General features: G+C 48.7%; 1 protein-coding gene and 1 long non-coding RNA gene across 8 annotated transcripts in view; one reads left to right on the forward strand and one right to left on the reverse strand.

The window, feature by feature from the left end:
* Window positions 1-1,196: 1,196 nt before the first annotated feature.
* KIAA1958 overlaps window positions 1,197-21,809 on the forward strand; it is an 80,233-nt gene continuing 59,620 nt past the window's right edge. For 3 of the 7 annotated variants that reach the window (XR_014003287.1, XM_081176391.1, XM_081176390.1), the window contains exon 1: window positions 1,201-1,517. The gene's annotated coding sequence lies outside the window, so the exon portion shown is untranslated. Of the gene's footprint in view, window positions 1,518-1,874; window positions 2,142-2,310; window positions 2,566-21,809 lie in introns of those variants that run through there. The other 4 variants (XM_081176392.1, XM_081176389.1, XM_081176386.1 and 1 more) reach the window with 4 other exon arrangements.
* The window catches only part of LOC308577107, a 134,469-nt gene continuing 121,410 nt past the window's right edge, over window positions 8,751-21,809 (reverse strand). The window contains exon 3 of the long non-coding RNA XR_014003446.1: window positions 8,751-9,304. This is a non-coding gene — a long non-coding RNA (uncharacterized lncRNA). The remainder of the gene's footprint in view (window positions 9,305-21,809) is intronic.

Below are 21,809 nucleotides of genomic sequence, written 5' to 3' on the forward strand. Positions count from 1 at the left end.
TGAAACTGCCTTGTTGGGACTTCGCTCGCCATTGACCAGGATATCCTATGAAATAAACGCCGAAGAAGAATCCAAAATGAAGGAAACGAGGAAAGGAGGAGGAGAGCGCCCATTCTGGACTCTCTCTGAATGACCCGTGTCTTTTAACACACATATATGCCGTGTTATATGTGCCTGGGAAGCGGATGACACCCCCCCCCTCGGTGCTGACACGTATTATTTCGCAATGCTCACGTTCTCAAAGCAAGTGCTTTGGGATTCGCGACACGTCTAGCCTGCCTTATCTCGGCGCAAATCAACGCCTTAAAAAAGAAAGAATCGCTTGCAGGGTTTCTGCCGTTTTTAATAGGATGCGAAAATTTGTCGAGACCGGTGCAGTTATGGCAGAACTAGTTATGGCAACGATGTTCTCTCATCTGCTCCCCGCTTCCCTCTCAGCAGGGTGTGGGGGGGAAAACGTGGCGGGTGGGGGGCACGGTTACAGCACATCCCTACACATGCATAAAAGGCTTTGAAGATGCGCGCACTGGCATTCGCTTGCGTATCTCTTTATGGATATATATATATATATATATACACACACACATACATATATATATATATATATATATATATATATATATATATATATATATATATATATATATAAAACATGTTATATATATGTTATATATATATAACATACTCGGCGTCTATGTATTGATCCGACAGATGTTGCATATTACATCGTATGCACTAACGCTGTGTCGAGACGCCAAGTGTATCGACTGACTGTACTCCTATAGATGGCTGTATAGTGTATAGTGAGTGTATAGTGGCGGGAGAAACCCAGCCAGATGGGCGGGGTAGTAGTAGTAGTAGTAGTAATAATAATAATAATAATAATAATAATAATAATAATAATAATAATAATAATAATAGTAGTAGTAGTAGTAATAGGGCTTTGGCACACAAACGCCCCGAATATAGTACGGTGGCGGCGATGCCTTCCCCGCCACTCCTAGATTATCCATCACCATCTCTTTGTAGCTGAGGGCTTGAGGGAGGGATATATAGCATGGAGGTCTCCGCCTGTGTTTCTGTGTGTTGGGGCAGCGGGAGGCGGCGGCGGCAGGGGCTGGCGACGCGTGTGTAACCGGGCTGGGTGTGTGTGACTTCCTGTGGTATATTTATGGCCAGGGCTTCGATTTCCGGTAGCTGATACGAGCCCTCTCTGCTCGCACGGAGCGTTTAATAATATCGCTGAGGGGGAAGGAGGAGGGAAAGCTTTCTGCACACACATACACACACGCGCGCGCACAGTATGAGGTGAGGAGGAGGAAGACCGAGCGCGGGGATGAAAGACACCTCAGACACACACACACACACACACACACACACACACACACACACACACACACACTCCCCTTCCTAGTCCGAACAATATATGACGGTCAGGAGCGCAACCGCGCCATTCAATATCACGAATAGAGCACCGGCTCCTCGCGCCCCGCATTCCTATGGACAGGCACGTGCAGGTAGGTGGATAGGAGACCCGCGGCGAGGGGGGGGGAGTGTTGGAGTTGGAGAGGGGGGCAAGCAGAAGCGAAATGGCGCGAGTCAGTGGAAGGGGCGCGTATGTTCTATTCTCTCTCGCGCGCGCACATTGCGAAAGGGGGGCTGGCCGCTCCGGAGTACTTTTGACAACTGAGGGGACCTGAGAGGGGGAAAGTCTTCTTCTCGCTCTGGCGTTTTGGCGGGAGGGGGCGGGAAGGCGGCTAGCGTTCAGACGAGAGAGGTGTGCGTGTGTGCGTGTGTGAGAGAGAGATAGGGCAGTTATTGAATGGAGGAAGGAGGCGATATGGGTGAGGAGCGTCTCTTCCCCCCCAACCCCCCCAAACAAACAAATAAACACTGTGTCTCTGCTGTGGCCTCTCTGGAAAGCTCGAGCTCTCGACCCCGCACTTAACGAGGGGGCTTGTATTGACCGGCATTTATTGCGCGAGCAAGTTTATTAGAGCACGAAAGGAACGAAGCGTTTGGCTCTCTTTCCTCCTCCTCCTCTAGCGAAGGGGGGGGGGGAAGCAGAGGCTTCGAAGACGCGAGTCGAGAGATGGCTGAATTCAGAAGTGGGCACGGAGCGCGCGAGGCAGGACGGGCAGGTGTGTCGCGGGGGTCGTGGGGAAAGCGCGTTTTCTGTGGGGTTGGAGGGAACGGGGCCGCGCGCGTTCGGGGAGGAAGCGTCACTGTACGTGGCTGGAGTATGGCGTGGGGTCTTCAGTTATTAGCGGGCGCGTTATCAGCCTGGATAGCGCAGTTGGCTCGAGCAGGGTGCTGGTGACTCCAAGGTCGCAGGTTCGATCCCCGTATGGGACAACTGCGCATTTCTTCGTTGCAGCGGGTTGGACTAGATGATCCTCAGGTTCATGTACCAATCCTATGTTCTATATAGTATTTAGTAAGAAAGCTGGGGCAAGGTGTGGCGGGACAGGAGGATGAAGTGTCTCTCTTTGAGGCAAGCGGCGCCCTGCTCTACATGCCTACTCAGAAGTAAGAGCCATCGAGCTTAACCTCTCTTGCACCCAGGTAAGTGGGCGAAGGACTCTTCCCACTCGGAAAGAGCTCACCCCCTTCTTCTGTTTAATACGAATCCGCACTAGCACACGAGAATCGTTATGCCCTGGTCCTGGAATTTCGTCGTGCAGAAATCAGCATTTCTTTACTTTGACCTAAAAAGACGAAAAGGAGAAGCATTTCTCTATAGAGTTTCTAGTTGGTTGGAAGTTTTCTCTCTCTCGCGCTTCTCTTGCCGGGTGTCGCACGTTTGCTTGCGGCTTGTTCCCTAACAGTAGAAAGGCTATAGAAAGGTGTCTCTCTTTGATTTTGGTAGCAAATGCATTCATTACAGTCCTCTAAAGCACAATTCTATAAACACATTGAACTCCCTGAAGCTTACTTCTGAGTGGGCATGTGCAGAATTACGGCGTTCATGGCAGAAGTCAAAGCCAGGCACTGCTAGCAGAACTAAAGGCTTAGAGTCCTAGCAAGAAGTTCAAGGGAGAAAATGCTTTCCTTCTCTCTCTCTCTCTCTCTCTCTCTCTCTCTCTCTCTCTCTGCTTCACATTTACTTTCCCTGCAACAGAAGGGGAGCATGGAAAAGTATTGGCACCCTTCTCTCAGTAATTCATCCTGAATTAAGGTGATATTCAAGTGACAAATACCGAAACCTCTGTTAACAGAGGCCCTGATGTTATCTCCTAGGATGCTTTCACTATTTTCTCACTCTCTTTATACATGGGCGCAGGGGCGCCGACTTATAAAAAATATTGGGGGGGCCCATACCGGGGTCCTGCCGCTGGTTTGCTCGGGTAGCCGGGAGAACGCAGTTCGAGGTGGCGGTGTTGGGGAGAGACCCTTGCTCAGGGTGCCACTAGACTTGGCGGCCGGCGGCCTATCTGGGGGGTTTTGGAGCGTATTTCGGCGGAGCGATTGGGGAGGAGGGGGCTTGTTGCCGGATTCTTCAGCTGGGCCGGAGATCCGCTGCTGGGGGGTCCCTGGGCCGAGTTGTGAGCACGGCCTGCTGAAGGGAGATCCAGCCGATTGCGCGACGGGGACGGCCGGGGCTCTCCGGCTAGGGCGCGCGGCTGGCTGGCTGGCGAGGGAGCAGGTGGGGAGGAGGCGGGGGTCCTCACTCTCTTAGGAAACGCACCCGCGCGCCCGATTGCCACGAAGTCCGAAGGGTGCGTGTGTGGAATTAAAAAGCAAAAACGAGATACGGGCAGGGCAGGCAAAGAGTTTTCTGCAAGAGGATGGAGGGCAGGTTGAAGAGAAAATCACTCAGGATGAGACAGTCAAATCAGCCATGATAAAATGGGCTCAGGATATTGGGTATAACATCATGTTTGAGGACTGGGAAAGGTTATGGACCACCGGAATGAAATTCACGGCATGTAATGCCTTGAAGGAAAATATTATGAAAATGATTTATAGGTGGTACATGACCCCAGTCAAGCTTGCAAAAATATATCACCTGTCTGATAATAAATGTTGGAAATGTAAGGAGGCTGAAGGGACATTCTTTCACCTCTGGTGGACTTGTCCAAAAGTGAAGGCCTTCTGGGAAATGATCTATAATGAGTTAAAAAAGGTATTTAAGTATACCTTTCCCAAGAAACCAGAGGCCTTCCTCTTGGGCATTGTTGGCCAGAAAGTGTTAAAGAAGGATAGAACTTTCTTTATGTATGCAACTACAGCAGCAAGAATACTTATCGCAAAATATTGGAAGACACAAGATTTGCCCACACTGGAAGAGTGGCAGACGCAATTGATGGACTACATGGAACTGGCTGAAATGACTGGCAGAATCCGAGATTTGGGAGAAGAAACAACGGAAGAGGACTGGAAAAAATTTAAGGACTATTTACAAAAACAATATAAGTTGTATGAATGTTAAAAATTTACACGATTCGGAAACTATAGCTTCAGCAATTAGATTTGGGAAACAGGAAATTATATTTTAAGTAAGAAAAGGTCAAAATCTAAGGTAATACTATGTTTAATTTAAGATATAAGTAACTGATGAAAAGTATGTTAAATTTAGAGGTATAGTATTTGAAAAGTACAAAATAAGGTACGAAACAAGGTAATAATTTGCTGATATCTTTATTATAAAGAATGCAGGGTAAGGGAGATGTGAGGAAGTCCAGTTAGTTATATAAAAAATGTGTTGAATGGTTGGTTTTCTTTTCTTCTTTTTCTTTTTTTCTTTTTCTTGTTCTTTTACTTTTTTCTTCAGTGTAGGTTTCTAACTTTGTATTTGAAACCTTAATAAAATATTTATAAAAAAAGAAGAAGAGAAAATCCTTTCGCTTTTCTGGGGCTCAGGGAAGTCTCAGAGCCGGAGGTTGGGGAAGGGACCCCCTTTGCTCTGCCCTCTTCTCCCGTCTTAGATTTGCATGGGGGTCCCCGCCCAAGCTTGCCTGGCCACCGGGCCACACAAGGGCCGCGCTCTACGCGGCACACCTTGCTAGCCGCGCAGCTGTCCTCCGCGGCTGCGGAGCGGCCCTGCGCCGGTGCCCAGCCCCTCTGGGCGCCCGCTGCGCTGCCAATGACAAGCGGGCGACGTCGCGGGCGGGGAAGGCGTCGCTTTCTTTCCCGATCCTGCATCCTCCCAGTCTTCCAGCCCTTTTTTGGGTTGGAAGCTCGTCTCGTTCGCCCTTCTCCTTTCTTCACCCTGCGCGCAATTTTCCTCCCTCGTCTCCCTCCCCATTTCTCCTTCCTTCCTGACTGACTGACTGACGGGCTTGGGCTCGGGCTCAGGCTCCGGGTCGGGCTCGGGCTCAGGCTCGGGCTCCGGGTCGGGCTCAGGCTCAGGCTCGGGCTCGGGCTCGGGCTCCGGGTCGGGCTCGGGCTCAGGCTCGGGCTCGGGCAGCCACAGCGTCGGCGGTGTTGGCGATCGGCGGCGCGGGGGGATGGCCCTCCCGGGGGAGCCGGCGCTGCTCAATGGGGTTGCCAAGGAGACAGGCCGGCCGCCCTCCTCCCCCGGCCCGGCGCCCCCCGCCGCGCCGGTGCCCGTTATCGAGCTGGTGCGCGCCGGGCGCCCTATAAAAGCCGCGGACGCGCCCACCGCCGCCCGAGATTATTGGGGGGGCTGAGCCCCCCCAAACGAATTTTTGAGGGGGCTCGGGCCCCCTCAAGCCCCATGGAGTCGGCGCCTATGCATGGGCGTAGCCAAGGGGGGGCAGCTCCCCCATCAATACATAGCTAACTGAGGTTCTGCCCCCCCACCAAACACCCATGTTCTCTTATCAACGTTCGCAGAACATTATATGTTGCATCCAGAGCATTCACTGAGCGTTCACCCTTAGTGTTTGCAGGGGCAAAAGTGGTTGTTAATTGAGCATGCATTCTGCTTTGTTTTGTGGGGAGGTTAGAGAATGTTGCCTCAGTCAAGTGTTATACCACACTTTCCGAGGCATTTCCCTGTCACTTTCCTTGTTGCAAGAAGTTGGACCATTTGGGGAAGTGATTTGTTGTGCAAGACCTCCAAATCAACTTTAGCTGCATAGCCTGATAAACGTTTTCTGATAAAACCGCCTTCTGGCGGTTCCCTCATTGCGAGAAGTGAGGCTACAGGGAACCAGACAGAGGGTCTTCTCGGTAGTGGCGCCCGCCCTGTGGAACGCCCTCCCATCAGATGTCAAAGAGATAAATAATTACCTGACATTCAGAAGACATCTTAAGGCAGCCCTGCTCAGGGAAGTTTTTAATATGTAACGCTGTACTGTTTTTAACACTGATTGGGAGCCGCCCAGAGTGGCTGGGGAAACTCAGCCAGATGGGCGGGGTATAAATAATAAATTATTATTATTATTATTATTATTATTATTATTATTATTATTAAATTATTGAATCCCACCTGAAAATTGCAATGGTCCGGAAGTGCCCTCAGTCTGAAAAGTGATAGTTGGTAAACGTGTATGTAGTATATTCTCATATCTTTCTATGAAAGCTGATTAGCAGAATTTCACCTTCCCCCAAGATCCACATATTTTAGTCACCTTCGCTAACTCTGAAGTCATCTCTCTTTTGCCCAGAGTTTCTGGTGAAATGGGCTCTTGTCCACAAAGTTTATGCCACAATAAATCTGTCTTTTAAGTTTCCACAGTAAGCTTTGTTGTTTTTATATAAGCTCTTGCTATTGACTCTTAACAATAAAGTTGCATTAGTAAGGAAAGAAAAAGAGTAGATGAAACAATGTATTTTCATCCACTTTGTGGCTCTCATTCTTGTGGGCTCTACATGGCTACAAATATTTGTATGTTTTTGAAGAAAAAAAGTATGAGTCATATTTACATTTTGGCACTGATTCTGTATATCCTTTCGGATTAAAATTCGGGATCCTATTTAATGTGTTTGTTTACAATACAGAACTGTATTGCTTTAAATTATTAGGCTCTCTGAAGTGTAGTATAAAAGTAAAGCAGCTTACTGAACTGGTTGTCATACTTACACGCTAATTGCAAAGAGACAAGACTTTTAAAACTAGATATACAATATAAGTAATAGAAAAAAGTATGCAAATAACAGTTATGTTGTTTGGGTTGCTGTTTAATATCTTATGATTTGTTATTTGGGACACTTTCTGGAACCTAGCCAAACAGGTATGTAAGATATTTTGTTTGTTTAAAGCACAGTAGCTGAAGGATATGTGTGGCAATATGTTATACCAAGAAATGGAGTCACTAGTCGTACCTTAGAAGTCTAATGGAATCCGTTCCGGAAGTCCGTTCAACTTCCAAAATGTTCAGAAACCAAAGTGCGGCTTCTAATTGGCTGCAGGAAGCCCTGTTAGACATTCAGCTTCCAAAAGAAAGTTTGAAAACCGGAACACTCACTTCTGGGTTTCAATTGTTCGGGAGCCAATTTGTTTGGGATCCAAGGCATTCGAGATCCAAAGTAGGTATGACTGTACTAGAATGTTGGATTCCAGCATCAGGGAGACCTATATTCAACTCCCCTGCCCCCATCAAATTCACTGCATGACCTTGGGCCATTGACTATAACCTTCTCCAGGTATTTTGTTTCCATGTTAACAAGTAAGGCAGGGATGAATGCGCTTGCTCTGACCCACATCACTGTCTCTCTTGGTGAAGATCCAAAGCAGGAGACAGTTGTACTCAAGGAGGCTCCTTATGTCAGATCGTCACCCTCCTCCAACTTGTGGAGGGCAACAGAGCTAGTGCATTCATTCTCACAACCCTCTTCGTGTCTTAACTGAATACGGAAACATTAATGCCTGAAGAAGACTTACATCTCAGCCTAATATGCACCATAGGGTTGCTGCAAGTATAATGTAAGGGGACATTATGCATGCTGCTCTGTTTTCCTTGAAGGAAGGGCAGGAAAAGAATATGACAAACTCAGTGAGTAGATTCTTCCATGATAAATAGAACACTTTCTTCATTTGGCATACACCTAGGGGTATACATTCGGTTGTTTCTTTTATTTGAACTCATATTGGCTCCTCCAAGCTTTGAGCAAGCAGCTCTTCAAGCCAACTTCCAGCATCACTGATTTGAAACTCTGGTAACTACATCTATATCTCACAACTTATTTCCCAGAACAGACAGCTGTAGAACATATGAGATACTGTCTTTTATTAGATTAACCAACCTGTCCAAAGACATATTAGAATTTTGAGTTTCACTGAATTCTTCATCAGGCAAAAAAGGGCATTCAGAGCATAAAAGTTTGGCTTAGCTCTTGGTTTAGACCTCTGTTTCTGAAGATTAAAGTTTAGCATGGCTAGAAATTAGATTACTTTTTGGCTAGTGATGGGCACCTTTTATGAGTTCTCAAATTACAAACTTGTAAGGTTCATGGAAAGTCCAAGTAAAACAGCACAATATGAAATAATGTTCACCTAAAGTTATCAAAGTTTTTCTGATGGCACACACATTCTTTAAATAATTGCCTAGCCATTTGCCAAATGTCCATCTCAGCTAGCAAAAACTCTTTGTGTAACTCTTCCAACATTATACGTTATCGTTATTTATTTATTACATTTATATTCTGCCTTCCATCCAAGGATCACAGGATGGTTTACAATATAAAAAACACAAAATACACAACATAGTTACAAATGAAACAATGTATAATGACACTGTCTTTAAATATAGTATCAGATTTGATTGGAAGAATCACTTGACTTTGCTACCATTTCATAAGTTGTTGTGATCAAATGTACTTTATTATGGTTTGCTTTAAAAATTCCTCTTGATGTTACTTTAATTAGTTTCTTCAAAGGAGCAATGGAGCAAATTTTAATTGAGCAGAAAACCGACAAGTTATAGTAATGTGATGTCTTGCCATAGCCTCCCCCACTTTTTAACTACATACTAGTCATAATGAGCCTAAGAGACAGGATCCAGTCTTTGAGAATAGTTTACTGCTTTATGCAAAAGCAAACTTGGATTTGTCATAAGAATGTAGCAGAATATATTAAGAAACATGTCAGAGAGGATGCAATTAGATAAGACAGAACCTTAAAACACAATTGTATGTAATTTGGGTTATAATCATTGATGCTAAGTGAGTGGGAAGCAATTAGTTTTGTTGAACTGGAGTATGATTGTTGAGAAAATGTAAATTTCTATATGGGGAAAAATACTATTTTTTAAAAAAGAAGAATCAATGTATTTAGCATTAACTCTGGAATTTTGTACTCAATTCTGATGAAACTAAGCCTCCTAGGAGTCATTTGCTCTAGGCGGTTTAGTTTGGTGAGAATCAAGTATACACTTCCAGAGTTAATGCTAAATGCCTTACTTCTGGTATATGAGCCACCATAGCTTCCAGAGGGCTGTAAAAAATGTCCTGGGCTTTTTAGACCTGTCTATCCATGTACTGGGATGCGGGTGGTGCTGTGGTCTAAACGACTGAACCTAGGGCTTGCCGATCAGAAGGTCGGCAGTTCGAATCCCCACGACGGGGTGAGCTCCTGTTGCTCGGTCCCAGCTCCTGCCAACCTAGCAGTTCAAAAGCACACCAAAAATGCAAGTAGATGAATAGGTACCACTCTGGCGGGAAGGTAAACGGCGTTTACATGCGCTGCTCTGGTTTCGCCAGAAGCAGCTCAGTCATGCTGGCCACATGACCCGGCCAGCGGGAAGCGGACAAACACTGGCTCCCTCAGCCTGTAAATCGAGGTGAGCGCTGCAGCCTCAGAGTCATTCATGACTGGACTTCATTGTCAGGGGTCCCTTTACCTTTACGCCTCTATCAGATCTGCAGTGATATTGTACAAGAATGCCTGTACAACCTGAATAAAGTTCTCTGCCCTAAAGCAATGTGCATTTGGCTAAAGAGAAAGGCAGACTAAAGAGATGCAAAAGACCTCTTGACTACAGTGGTTCCATTACTTTTGTTTAAAGATCAACATAAAATGACTTAGATAAGAGAAGATGCATGAACTTGCAGCACCCATCCATCTCCTATGAATGCGAAAAGGGCAAAATTGCCTCCTTCCCTACACAGTCATCATGCAGTGTTAGCCTTTCTAGAGACTTGTGCCAAAGGTGTAAGAAAAAATTGCAATAACCAAAATAATTTTATTATTTGTACCCTTCCCATCTGACTGGGTTGCCCCAGCTTCCAGTATATACAGAAACATTATAAAACATAAAGATAAAGACATTAAAAACAAAAAACAAAAAATTATTTCATGCATCCTTGGCACAATACCACTGTACTTTGCACTCTGTCTTACAATACCTATGTAATAGTGGTCCAGAGTTAACCGACAAACTTTTCATAAAATGACCTTGGAGCAACAGCTATTTAATTATAATTGCATTGACCTTTGTTCCAAAATGTTGATTTTTTTGTGGGTAAAAGAAAAAAGGAAATCAGCCATATTGAATGAATTATTCTGTAAGGCAGAAATTATCATGTATCTGTGCTCAAGTATGTTTCCTTGGTAACTAATATACTACACAGATTCCATAATGAGTTGCTCAGTCTGCTAGCAACTCTGTATATTGCCTTGCTCAGTAATTGTGTCTTGAAGTGAGTACAAGGTCTTGTTTATATGACTATTCAAACACATGCTATCAAAGATAAATTACACTGAAAAATGGAAATCTTCCACCTACGGGACTATATTTCTGGTATATACAGAGTGATATATTGTATAAAAGTTCCTGCGTAAATAATGCAAAATATTTATTCTGCTTGAGAGATCTTGCATCTAAAGGTATAAGCTCATACATAATATGTACTGCTCATGCGCCCTAAGCCTGCAGTACAATAAGCTCATAATTCATTGGATTCAGTTTCTATGTGCAATCTGATCCTATGTGCTTTTCCTGAGAAGTTAACCCCAGTGAGTTCAGTGGTGGATAACTCAATGAAAATGTCAACTCATTGTGTGGCAGTGGGTGGGTGAAGAAGCAAATTCCATGCGAGGGATTATTAGGAAAGGGATTGCAAATAAAACTGTTGCTGCCTTAATGCCTTTACATAAATCTATGGTGCAACGACATTTGGAATATTGTGTACAGTTCCTGTTGCTTCATCTCAAAAAGGTTATTAAATTGTACAGCTTGAGAAGGTGAATTGAAATGATACAAGGCTTTAACCCCCTTGCATACAGGAAAAGGTTTATGCTTTTTTTGACTTTATAGTTGGACTGTGTGTGTGAGAGAGAGGGGAGATAATAAAATGATACAAGTATAGAGAAAGTACATAGAGAAAAGCTCTTCCCTGACAGCTCTTCCCTGACATAGCCCAAGATGCATGATAGGGGCAGCAGAATAAGATGGAACGCTGAAAGACATAGGAAGGAGCTAACCTGTTGCAGTGGCAGCGAGTTGTTAGCTTCCACAGTTGACCATGTTCCTGGAGCCATGGGAGAATAGCTCCACGAGCAATAGTCTTCTCAGAAGCAAAGATCTACTCATGTCCTAGGCAGGTGTGGTTGGAAATCATAATATGAAAGGAAGAGGAGGGATGAGGCCAAGGGAGGAATTTGATTGTTTAGGGAGGCTACCAGGACCTAGCTGCCTGAAGAAGCCAATGCTGGTTGCCTGGCTTCCCAGAAGAGCTGACCTCGGACTCTCCTAGTGAGAGATCGCGTCTGCTCTCTTTTGTTGACCTCTGCCTGAGCGAGCCAACTGGTACTGCTTTTAAAAGTGCGTCTAAAGACACCAGTACCTCACAAGCTGAGATCCATTTTTTTCTGTGCGATTAGTGTTTGAAGAGGAAAAAATGATCCTACCATCACCATTGCCATGGTATGGTGAAGCAGTCATGCATCATCTTGCCTCCTCCTGGTACAGGTTAGAGTTTTCTACCATCTACTTGAGCATCTTAGTAGATCAAGGACTTACCCAGAAGCAGAGGAATGCAAGAAAAGTGCCTAGGACAGATTAGATCCACAGTAAGAGAGTTTCTCATTCCACAGGTCAGTCAGGCTATTGAAAGAGCAGCTGTTGTCATAACCAGGAAGCTGCTTCCACATAATGTTCTGGCAACCAATTGAATCTTTATGTCTCAGGAGACAGAGTTCATCCAAATTAGCCATCCATCCTTACAAAGATTTGGGAGCCTTTACTAGGTAATAATCAGTTCATCAGCGATCTTTGTCAGAATTCCTAACTTGTTCCTGATTTACAATGCCACACATACAGTCACAGATGAACTAGCTGCATTTTGCACTGGATACTTGGCAAAGTGGTAGTATCTTTGTAGGGTGATATGATGCTATATCCTGCTCGTCCTTCTCTGTGATGGTTATGGGTTGGATATTGACTGGAACTAGTTTGGCCAGATGTAGTCTTCCTTATCATCCAGCCAGGTTTCAGAAATGCATGCCAAATCAGTAGCTTTATCCTGAATGAAATTGGATAACAGATGTCTTGTTTGGCAGGAGCCAATTATACCTCCTCTGTAAAGCGAAGGTGAAAATTTTTTTGCTCATATGCTTGCAAGCAATTACATTGATTTGGAATGCCCTAGTATGGGTTCAGAACTGCCATAGATTTAGTACTTTTTTCACTCTGACATAGCATTTGGAATCCATGCAGTTCCAACAAAATATATGTAGTTATGTCATGTTTCCTCCCTGCTGCAAATTTGTTTGCAGTTCTCACCATGCCTCCGTTCCAGCTAGCGTCTTGCTAAATAAACTATTCTGAAGCATTGCATTGCATTCTAATACGCCAATCTGCAGAAAATTAAGGTTGGCCACCTTCTGGGTGCAATCAAAGAGAACTCTCTGGCATAGGATAATGTACGAAGTGGAATTTTATTTTTATATTTCCCTTTGGCATGAAAAATACTCCATTATGCCAAGCTTGTGTTTTCTGAACCAGCTATGCATGACAGCAGTAGAGCTTCGCTCTAATACAGAAACAGAAACATTTGTATGGGAGGTTGTTATTCAACAGGGTCTTAATTTACAAGAAACATGTTACACTTTAATTGAGCCCTTTTCAGCAAGCTGCACCTGCTTTTACAGACACATCTTGTGTGCATATGTACAATTTCTGAAGGACGGTTAAAATCTGTTCACTTTAATCAGAAGCCAAGGCCAAACAGAAATGCTAGTACTATATTATAAAGATGGTATTATTACAGTGGTACCTCGGGTTACATACGCTTCAGGTTACATACGCTTCAGGTTACATACTGTCAGGGGTTTAGGTGCAGAGGCACGGGCAAGGGAGGAAACAGAGAGCGAAGGGGAGGAGACAGAGGAAAGGATGAGTGATGACGACGACCCGAGATCTCCCAGTCTTTCCAGTGAATCAGAGGATTCACAGAAAGGAGCACCAGTGGCCAGGGCAAGGGGGGAGTCTAGGGAGGCATCCCAGGAAGATAGAGCCAGAGGAGACTCAGGGGGGAGCAGCTGGAAGTCGGGACCAGCGTCACCGCCAGGAAGCAGGGAAGTGGAAAGGAGCCAGGGGGGAAGCGCTGGCAGCTCACCACAGGAGGGAGGGCAGGAGTCAGGAGTGGCCACACCTCCATCGGGGAGCGAAGAAACGGTTAAGAGGAAAGTGGAAGGTTGGGCGCGCGCGCCAAGTTCAAATGCAGAGGAAGGCGGCGCAGTGAGCAGCCCCGAAAGGGAACCAGGTCCTAAAGCCCGGCGCAAGGAGGCAGAAGGGTCCGGGTCAGCGTCAGAAGAGTCCCGGAAGGAAGAAGCCCCGGGGGGTAGAGGGACCCAGAGGAGGACAGTCAGGAGGAAAAGGTGGAGCAAGGCTAGGATATTAAGTTGGTGCGCACGGGGCGGAGACTCAGACGGGGCCTCGCCGATCTAGCTAGTAGACGTAGAGTTGCAGACAGCAGCGTGAGAATGGAAACTGTAATTCAATAAAGACTTTTACTTAATGACCGCTGGCTAGCGTGATCCTCTGTGAGCTAGGATCTTGAAGCAGCTCTGACAGTAGGCCCCGTCTCCACATTGTGGGCATCTGCAGCCTCGAGGAGGGGAGAGAAACAGGCGCCCACTAGCGAGCTCACGAACGGCAGGAGACATGACGGCTGAACAGCAGATAGAGGACCTCAGAAAAGCAGTGGCACAACTGAACGCCGAGGTTCTCGCATCCAGGAAGAGAGAGGACGAGGCAGCTGCCGCCTGCAGGGATCTCCAGGTCAGGTTAGACGTACTGGCAAAGCAAACACCCCGGCAGGAGGGAATTGGGTTGGCGAGACGGACAGGCGGGCTACTCTCTCACTTCGATGGGAACCTGCAACAGTATCCCAACTTTAGAGCCGACGTACTGTGCGCACTGCAACTGTTGCATAAAGACTTTAGAGATGAACAGGAGAGAGTGGGGTTCATCATGTCCCATCTGCATGGGGAGGCGAAAGCGTGGTTGCGCAATTTATGGAGAGATAACGATCCGGCGCTCCAGAATGCGGATGCCTTTATTAAAGCGATGGATGGGTGTTTCTTATCAAGTATTGACATTGATCTTGCACGGAAGGAGGTGCATGGGCTGAGACAAGGGAGGACCAGCGTCAGACAGTATCATGCCCGCTTTTTCGCCTTGGTCAGCGCCCTGGAATGGGACAGAGATTCGGCTCCTGTAAGAGACCTCTTTTGGGAGGGACTGCACAACTCGATTAAAGATGAGATAGCGAGGGGGGAGAGACCCCGAACCACCCAGGAGGTCGTTCAGAGGGCACTGGCAGTGGGGGTGAGGCTGGAAGGACGTCCGTGGAGCAAGGACGAAGGACGTGGAGGGCGCGAACCAGCCGGGGGCCCCTCCTTCTTTCCCAGAGAAGCAACGCGGGCGCAATCCACGCCTCCGCCAGGAGGAGGAGCCGAACCTATGGAGGTTGGAGGTGCAAGGGCTCAGTCAGCAACCAGAGCCCTAGCACCGGCAGCAGTGAAGGCGAAGCCTCCTAGAGGGACCAGGAAGTGTTACGTCTGTGAGCAGCCAGGGCATATGGCGAAAGAGTGTCCCCAGAGGCCCCACAAGCTTACTGCAGCCTCAGCAATGGTGACTGCAGCAACGCAGCAGGGAGGACCACAGCAGGGAAACGACGATGTCTGGCTGGAGGAAGAGGCAATGGGGCCCAGCCAGACGTGTCAGTGAAGAAGTCCCCAGAAATTTTACAGCCAGTGAACCCCCTCCCGCCCAAACCAGTAGTGAGGCTCACAGCATCTCTCCAGCTGCCCAATGGAATCACCATGGACGTGCCAATCACCATCGACTCCGGCAGCAACGCGGACTTTATAGGGCAGGAATTTGTCGACAGGCACGCTGTGCAGTTGCTGCCGGCCACACTGCCCCTGCAGGTTGTCACGGTGGATGGCAGGGAGCTGCTAGGGGGGCAAGTGGTGAAGCAGACGCCACCAATGGTGATGCGACTTGGGAATCACAGGGAAGTCATCAGCTTCAACGTCACTCAACTGTCTGACACGCCCATTGTATTGGGCATGAGTTGGCTGGACAAGCACAGCCCAACGATGGCTTGGTTCCAGAGGCAGCTGGTCTTCGGCTCTTCCTTTTGTGCTGAACACTGCATCGTACCCAGGCAGGAAGGAGAGGAAGAGGAGTCACAGCTGCTGCTAGGCACGCTACAAGCGATTCCCCACAAGTACGCAGAATTTCTGGAAGTTTTCTGCGAGAAGGAGGCGGACAGGCTACCCCCTCACAGACCATATGACTGCAAAATTGACCTGCTGCCGGGGGCGACGCTGCCTAAAGGGAAGCTGTATTCCATGTCTGAGGACGAACTGCAGGAACTCAAAGACTTCATCGATCATAATTTGGAGCGCGGTTTCATCCGGGAGTCTAAGGCAGCGGGGGGCAGTCCTGTATTCTTTGTTAAGAAGCGAGACACGCCCCAAAAAAGACTCGTAGTGGATTACAGGATTTTGAACAGTGTGACCAAGCCGTCGGACTTCCCCATGCCCCGCATCGACGACCTCCTGGCGAAGGTACGGAAGGGAAAGGTGTTCACCAAATTGGACCTGCGGGGGGCGTACAACCTCATTCGCATGCGGGAGGGTGATGAGTGGAAGACAGCCATGTTCACGCCACTGGGTACCTACGAATACAGAGTTATGCCTTTTGGACTGCAAAATGGCGCTCACGTTTTTCAAGCATTTATGCATCACGTGTTGGCGGGACTTCTCTACAAGACGTGCGTCTGTTTCTTGGATGACATCCTGATCTTTTCGGAGTCGCAGCAAGACCATGACAAGCACGTCAAGGAAGTGCTGGGCAGGCTAAAGCAACACAGGCTCTACGCCAAGCTGGAGAAGTGCCAATTTGACGTGCCGGAGGTGGATTTTCTGGGCTACAAGCTGTCTGACAAGGGGCTCGCCATGGACAGCGCCAAGGTTCGAGCAGTGTTGGATTGGAAGAGCCCACGCAACCGGAAGGAGGTCCAACGGTTTGTCGGCTTTGCGAACTTCTATCGCAAGTTTATCAAGGGCTTCGCGATGCAGACGGCGGCCATCACTGACACGCTTAGCTCCAAGAAAAAGAAGTTCATCTGGACAGAGCAGGCGGAGCAGTCCTTTCAGGCCCTCAAGCGTCTCTTCGCGTCGGAAGAGCAGTTGCTTCATGTCAACCCCAGCATGCCGATGAGGGTGGAGACAGACGCTTCGGACAGAGCAGTGGGGGCGGTCCTGCTGCAGAAGGACCCGCAGGGCGTGTGGCGGCCGGGAGCGTTTTACTCCAGGAAGCTCAGCAAGTCCGAGCAGAACTACACCATATGGGACAGGGAGTTGCTGGCCATTCATGCGGCGTTCAAGGCGTGGAGGCACTTTCTGATCGGCGCCAAGCACACGGTGCAGGTTTGCACGGACCACAAGAATCTGGAACACTGGCGCACGGCACAGTTCCTGAACCAGAGGCAGATACGTTGGGCTGAGTTCTTTGCGGACTTCGACTTCCGAATAGAGTATGTCCCGGGGGACACCAACATCATGGCAGACGCTCTCTCCCGCAAGCCACAGTATCTGGAGGACGCAACACCAGCGGCCGCCATGCACATCTTTGCACCGACAGTGTGGGCGTGCGCCGCGGCGACCGTGGACCTAGAGGCGGTGCGGCGAGCGTTGCAGGGGGACTCCTACGCACAAACGAAGATGGCAGAGGTGCGAGGGGGCAAGGCAGCTGCCGACGGTTTCCAGCTACGAGATGGATTGCTCATCCGTAAAGGGGCCATCTACGTGCCGGGTGACGAACTTCGAGCCAAGGTGCTACAGCAGCTGCACGACGCACCCACGGCCGGGCACTTTGGCAAGGAGAAGACGGTAGAATTAGTAGCCAGGGATTTCTGGTGGCCTGGAATGAGAGGGGAGGTCGCAGACTACGTGGCGAGGTGTGACACCTGCCAGAGGGCAAAGCCGGTGCACAAACCGCCGGCTGGACTGTTGGAGCCGCTGCAAACTCCGGTCGAACCTTGGGAAAGGGTGGCTCTGGACTTTGTCACGGATCTGCCCAGCTCAAGGGGCAGGACGGCAGTGTTGGTGGTTGTGGACCTGTTCTCCAAGATGGCGCATTTCATTCCGTGTGCTAAGGTGGCCACGGCAGAGCAAACCGCCAAACTGTTCATAGACCACGTGTTCAAGGTTCACGGTCTGCCACGGTCTATTCTGTCCGACCGCGGGCGGCAGTTCATCTCGAACTTCTGGCAGAAGCTGATGGGCTTCCTAAACGTCAAGATCAATCTGGCGTCGGCGAGACACCCGCAGACCAACGGGCAAGCGGAGCGAGCCAATGCCATCATGCAGCAGTACCTGAGATGTTATGCAAACCAACAGCCTGCGACGTGGGTGGATTACCTGCCGCTTGCAGAGTTTGCCTACAACAACACGAAGCACGTATCCACGGGCGTCACGCCGTTCTTCGCCAACAACGGGCGGCACCCTAGAACCTTCCCGGGACTGGAATGCAGGGGAGAAGGGGAGCCGCAGTCAGCAGATGCGTTCGCGTCGGAGCTGCAGGAAGTCCACGATCAGCTGCGGCGCCACCTGGAGCTGGCTAAACACGCATACAAGGTACAAGCGGACAAACACAGAAGGGTTGGCGAAGAGCTCCACGTGGGAGACTGGGTCTGGTTAGCAGCCCACGCAGTGCCGGCCAGGTCGTTGGCCAAGAAGAAACTAGGGCATAAACAACTGGGGCCATACCAAGTCGAAGAGCAGGTCAACCCGGTGGCTTTCAGGCTGGCGCTTCCGGAGGGTTCCAGAATGCATCCGGTGTTCCACAGATCGGTGCTCACTCCCTACAAGGCACCGCACAGGTTCCAGGAACCCGGAACGGCGCCGAGTCCGCTCAGAGAAGGAACGGGGCACGCGGGAGTGGCACAGGAGGAGCGCATCAACGAAGTCACGGAGATTTTGGACTCCAGATGGGGGGAAGAGGGAGTAGAATACTTTCTCGCCAGGGAAGGCACCCCGGCCAGTGCGAACAGCTGGGTGCCGGGCTACGCTTTAGACGAACCTCTGCTCAAAGACGAGTTTCATGCCCTCTTCCCACATAGACCTATGCCAGCAGACTTTTTCGACGACTGGCTTTTCACGCCCACGCTTTCGGACAGCACGTTCAGGGGGTTCGACTCGGACGAGGAACCAACACGAGACGTCCGTTCCCCGGAGGGGTCACCCTCGGGATCTGTCTCAGAACCCTCGTATTGGTGGGACGATAGGCCGGAGGAGCAGTTCCGCAGGAAGTGGATGGAATGTTCCGGCCGAGCAACGCCGCCTGGAGGAAGTGCGGGAGAGGCGGACATGGACATTTTCGGGGACGACCCTGGTTTCGAGCACGGCGGCACAGAGATGGAAGAGGAGGTGACTGTCGTCAACGAGAGCAGAGAGGAAGACCCGGAAGAGTTCCGATGGAGGCCTGCCACGGGAAGCGACCGATATCCGACGTTCGTCCCTTTGCAACAGCAGCCCCCAGCTCCAGCACCGGAAGGAGGGGAGGGGGGACTGGGGGGCTTCGAGGGGGGGATGGATGTCAGGGGTTTAGGTGCAGAGGCACGGGCAAGGGAGGAAACAGAGAGCGAAGGGGAGGAGACAGAGGAAAGGATGAGTGATGACGACGACCCGAGATCTCCCAGTCTTTCCAGTGAATCAGAGGATTCACAGAAAGGAGCACCAGTGGCCAGGGCAAGGGGGGAGTCTAGGGAGGCATCCCAGGAAGATAGAGCCAGAGGAGACCAGGGGGGAGCAGCTGGAAGTCGGGACCAGCGTCACCGCCAGGAAGCAGGGAAGTGGAAAGGAGCCAGGGGGGAAGCGCTGGCAGCTCACCACAGGAGGGAGGGCAGGAGTCAGGAGTGGCCACACCTCCATCGGGGAGCGAAGAAACGGTTAAGAGGAAAGTGGAAGGTTGGGCGCGCGCGCCAAGTTCAAATGCAGAGGAAGGCGGCGCAGTGAGCAGCCCCGAAAGGGAACCAGGTCCTAAAGCCCGGCGCAAGGAGGCAGAAGGGTCCGGGTCAGCGTCAGAAGAGTCCCGGAAGGAAGAAGCCCCGGGGGGTAGAGGGACCCAGAGGAGGACAGTCAGGAGGAAAAGGTGGAGCAAGGCTAGGATATTAAGTTGGTGCGCACGGGGCGGAGACTCAGACGGGGCCTCGCCGATCTAGCTAGTAGACGTAGAGTTGCAGACAGCAGCGTGAGAATGGAAACTGTAATTCAATAAAGACTTTTACTTAATGACCGCTGGCTAGCGTGATCCTCTGTGAGCTAGGATCTTGAAGCAGCTCTGACACATACGCTTCAGGTTACAGACTCTGTTAACCCAGAAATAGTACTTTGGGTTAAGAACTTTGCTTCAGGATGAGAACAGAAATCGTGCTCCGGGGGCACTGCGGCAGTGGGAGGCCCCATTAGCTAAAGTGGTGCTTTAGGTTAAGAACAGTTTCAGGTTAAGAACAGACCTCCGGAACGAATTAAGTACTTAACCCGAGGTACCACTGTATATCTGCTGGGTGACCATATTTTATTAAGTAGATTGGTTGCTTAATAAGCCTAGGGTTGTTCCCCAAAAGGGATCTAATGCCAGGAAGGTACTTTCCCTGTCTCTGAAAAGTGATGCCTTTCAGCTAATATGAGGGGCAGATGAATGACAACATTGACTCTTGAACAGGCAAACTAAAATAAACACCTCTGTTTATGTTGAGGCGGGCAGTGGACTTGTATCTACCAGCTGTGTGACTTGTGACTGCTAGCTTCTCCATGTGGCGTATTTGGGGCCAAATAGGAACCCTTCCCCTTGGTGGAAATGCGCTAGGTGTGTACATCAGAATGTGCAGAGGGCTCCTTCTCATGCTTGGCAAACATATGGCCAGCAGAGGAGGGGCCTGGCTAGTGTGTACATCATAGAACAGGGGCCAGCAAACTTTTTCAGCAGGGGGCCGGGCCACTGTCCCTCAGACCTTGTGGCGGGGCTGGACTATATTTTGGAGGGGGGGGAGAACAAATTCCTATGCCCCATAAATAACCCAGTGATGTATTTTAAATAAAAGCACACATTCTACTCATGTAAAAACACTCTGATTCCCGGACCATCCGCAGGCTGGATTTAGAAGGCGATTGGGCCGGATCCGGCCCCTGGGCCTTAGTTTGCCTGCTCATGGAATAGAGCCAATGTGCAGGTGTAAAAGCAAATCAATATTTTGTTTCTATACCAATTGCTCAGTGTAGGTGTTCCCCTAAAAACTATTGAGTTCAATTCAATTTTGTCTTCATTTTAACGAGAAGCCACCTACTTCTTGAAGCAATACATGAATCAAAATAAGGTTATCCTTTGGAATTCACTAAACCCTTTTGGACTTCACTGCTTAGACAAGTAACCAGTATTGTACTGGCTAGTAGACCCCATAAAGGTAAACTATTGGGTTTAAAAAACCCACGTACCGGTATCTCAAATTCTGTTGCCACCTGTTCTCTCAGCTACTTACATAATCATTCCGTTTATGTTGTTTCGGCTGAATGTAGCTTTTGGACAGACAGAAAGTATATTTTAACAGTGATATTGTCATGCTGCAAAACTGAAATGTCGCAAGTAAAAGTGAGATGAAAGCATACTAAATTTATGACCCAGTTTGCACATCGTTTTAAACCATAGTTAATGCTTTACTGTGAATGCGAAGATTGCTCCCACTTTATTCCTTCACCTATTGTGAGCAGGAGTGACAAACTGTGGTCCCTGGGTTGGATCTGAACCTGGCATCATTGCACATTTAAGTGAACCATAGCATGCTTGGAAACCCAAGAACAATCTTTGGCTTCACTTTGTGGTTTGTTTTGAGTGAAACAAACCACCATTTTTTTGTACTTTTACAAACCATAGGCTTAATTCAAGCATGCTGGTATCTTCTTGTTTCTCAGTGGCCCCTTTTTGGCTACAGTTCTACTGGTATTCACCAGCTGAATTTGTTCTTAGTGGAAGTTCAAGCTTACGTAGAGTAACGCTAACCTGGGCAGTATGACGCAGTTCTCAGTATGCTGGCAAGTTGTAAGGAAGAGTTTGAATAGGAAAGTATGCTGGAAGACTTGAGTTCTTTCTTCCCTTTGGTACATAGGATATTGGGACTAGGTCATTATTTGGTCTGATCCAGAAGGGATTTTCTTATAGTATACAGTCGTACCTCGGAAGTTGAATACCTCGCGAGTTGAACGTTTTGGCTCCAGAACACCGCAAACCCAGAAGTGCGTGTTCTGGTTTGCAAACGTTCTTTGGAACCCAAACATCTGATGCAGCTTCCGATTGGCTGCAGGAGCTTCCTGCAGCCAGTTGGAAACCACACCTTGGTTTCTAAATGTTTTGGAAGTCTAAGAGACTTCCGGAACAGATTCCATT

Source organism: Podarcis bocagei, assembly GCF_964188305.1.
Source record: "Podarcis bocagei genome assembly, chromosome: 17".
Lineage (NCBI taxonomy): Eukaryota > Metazoa > Chordata > Lepidosauria > Squamata > Lacertidae > Podarcis > Podarcis bocagei.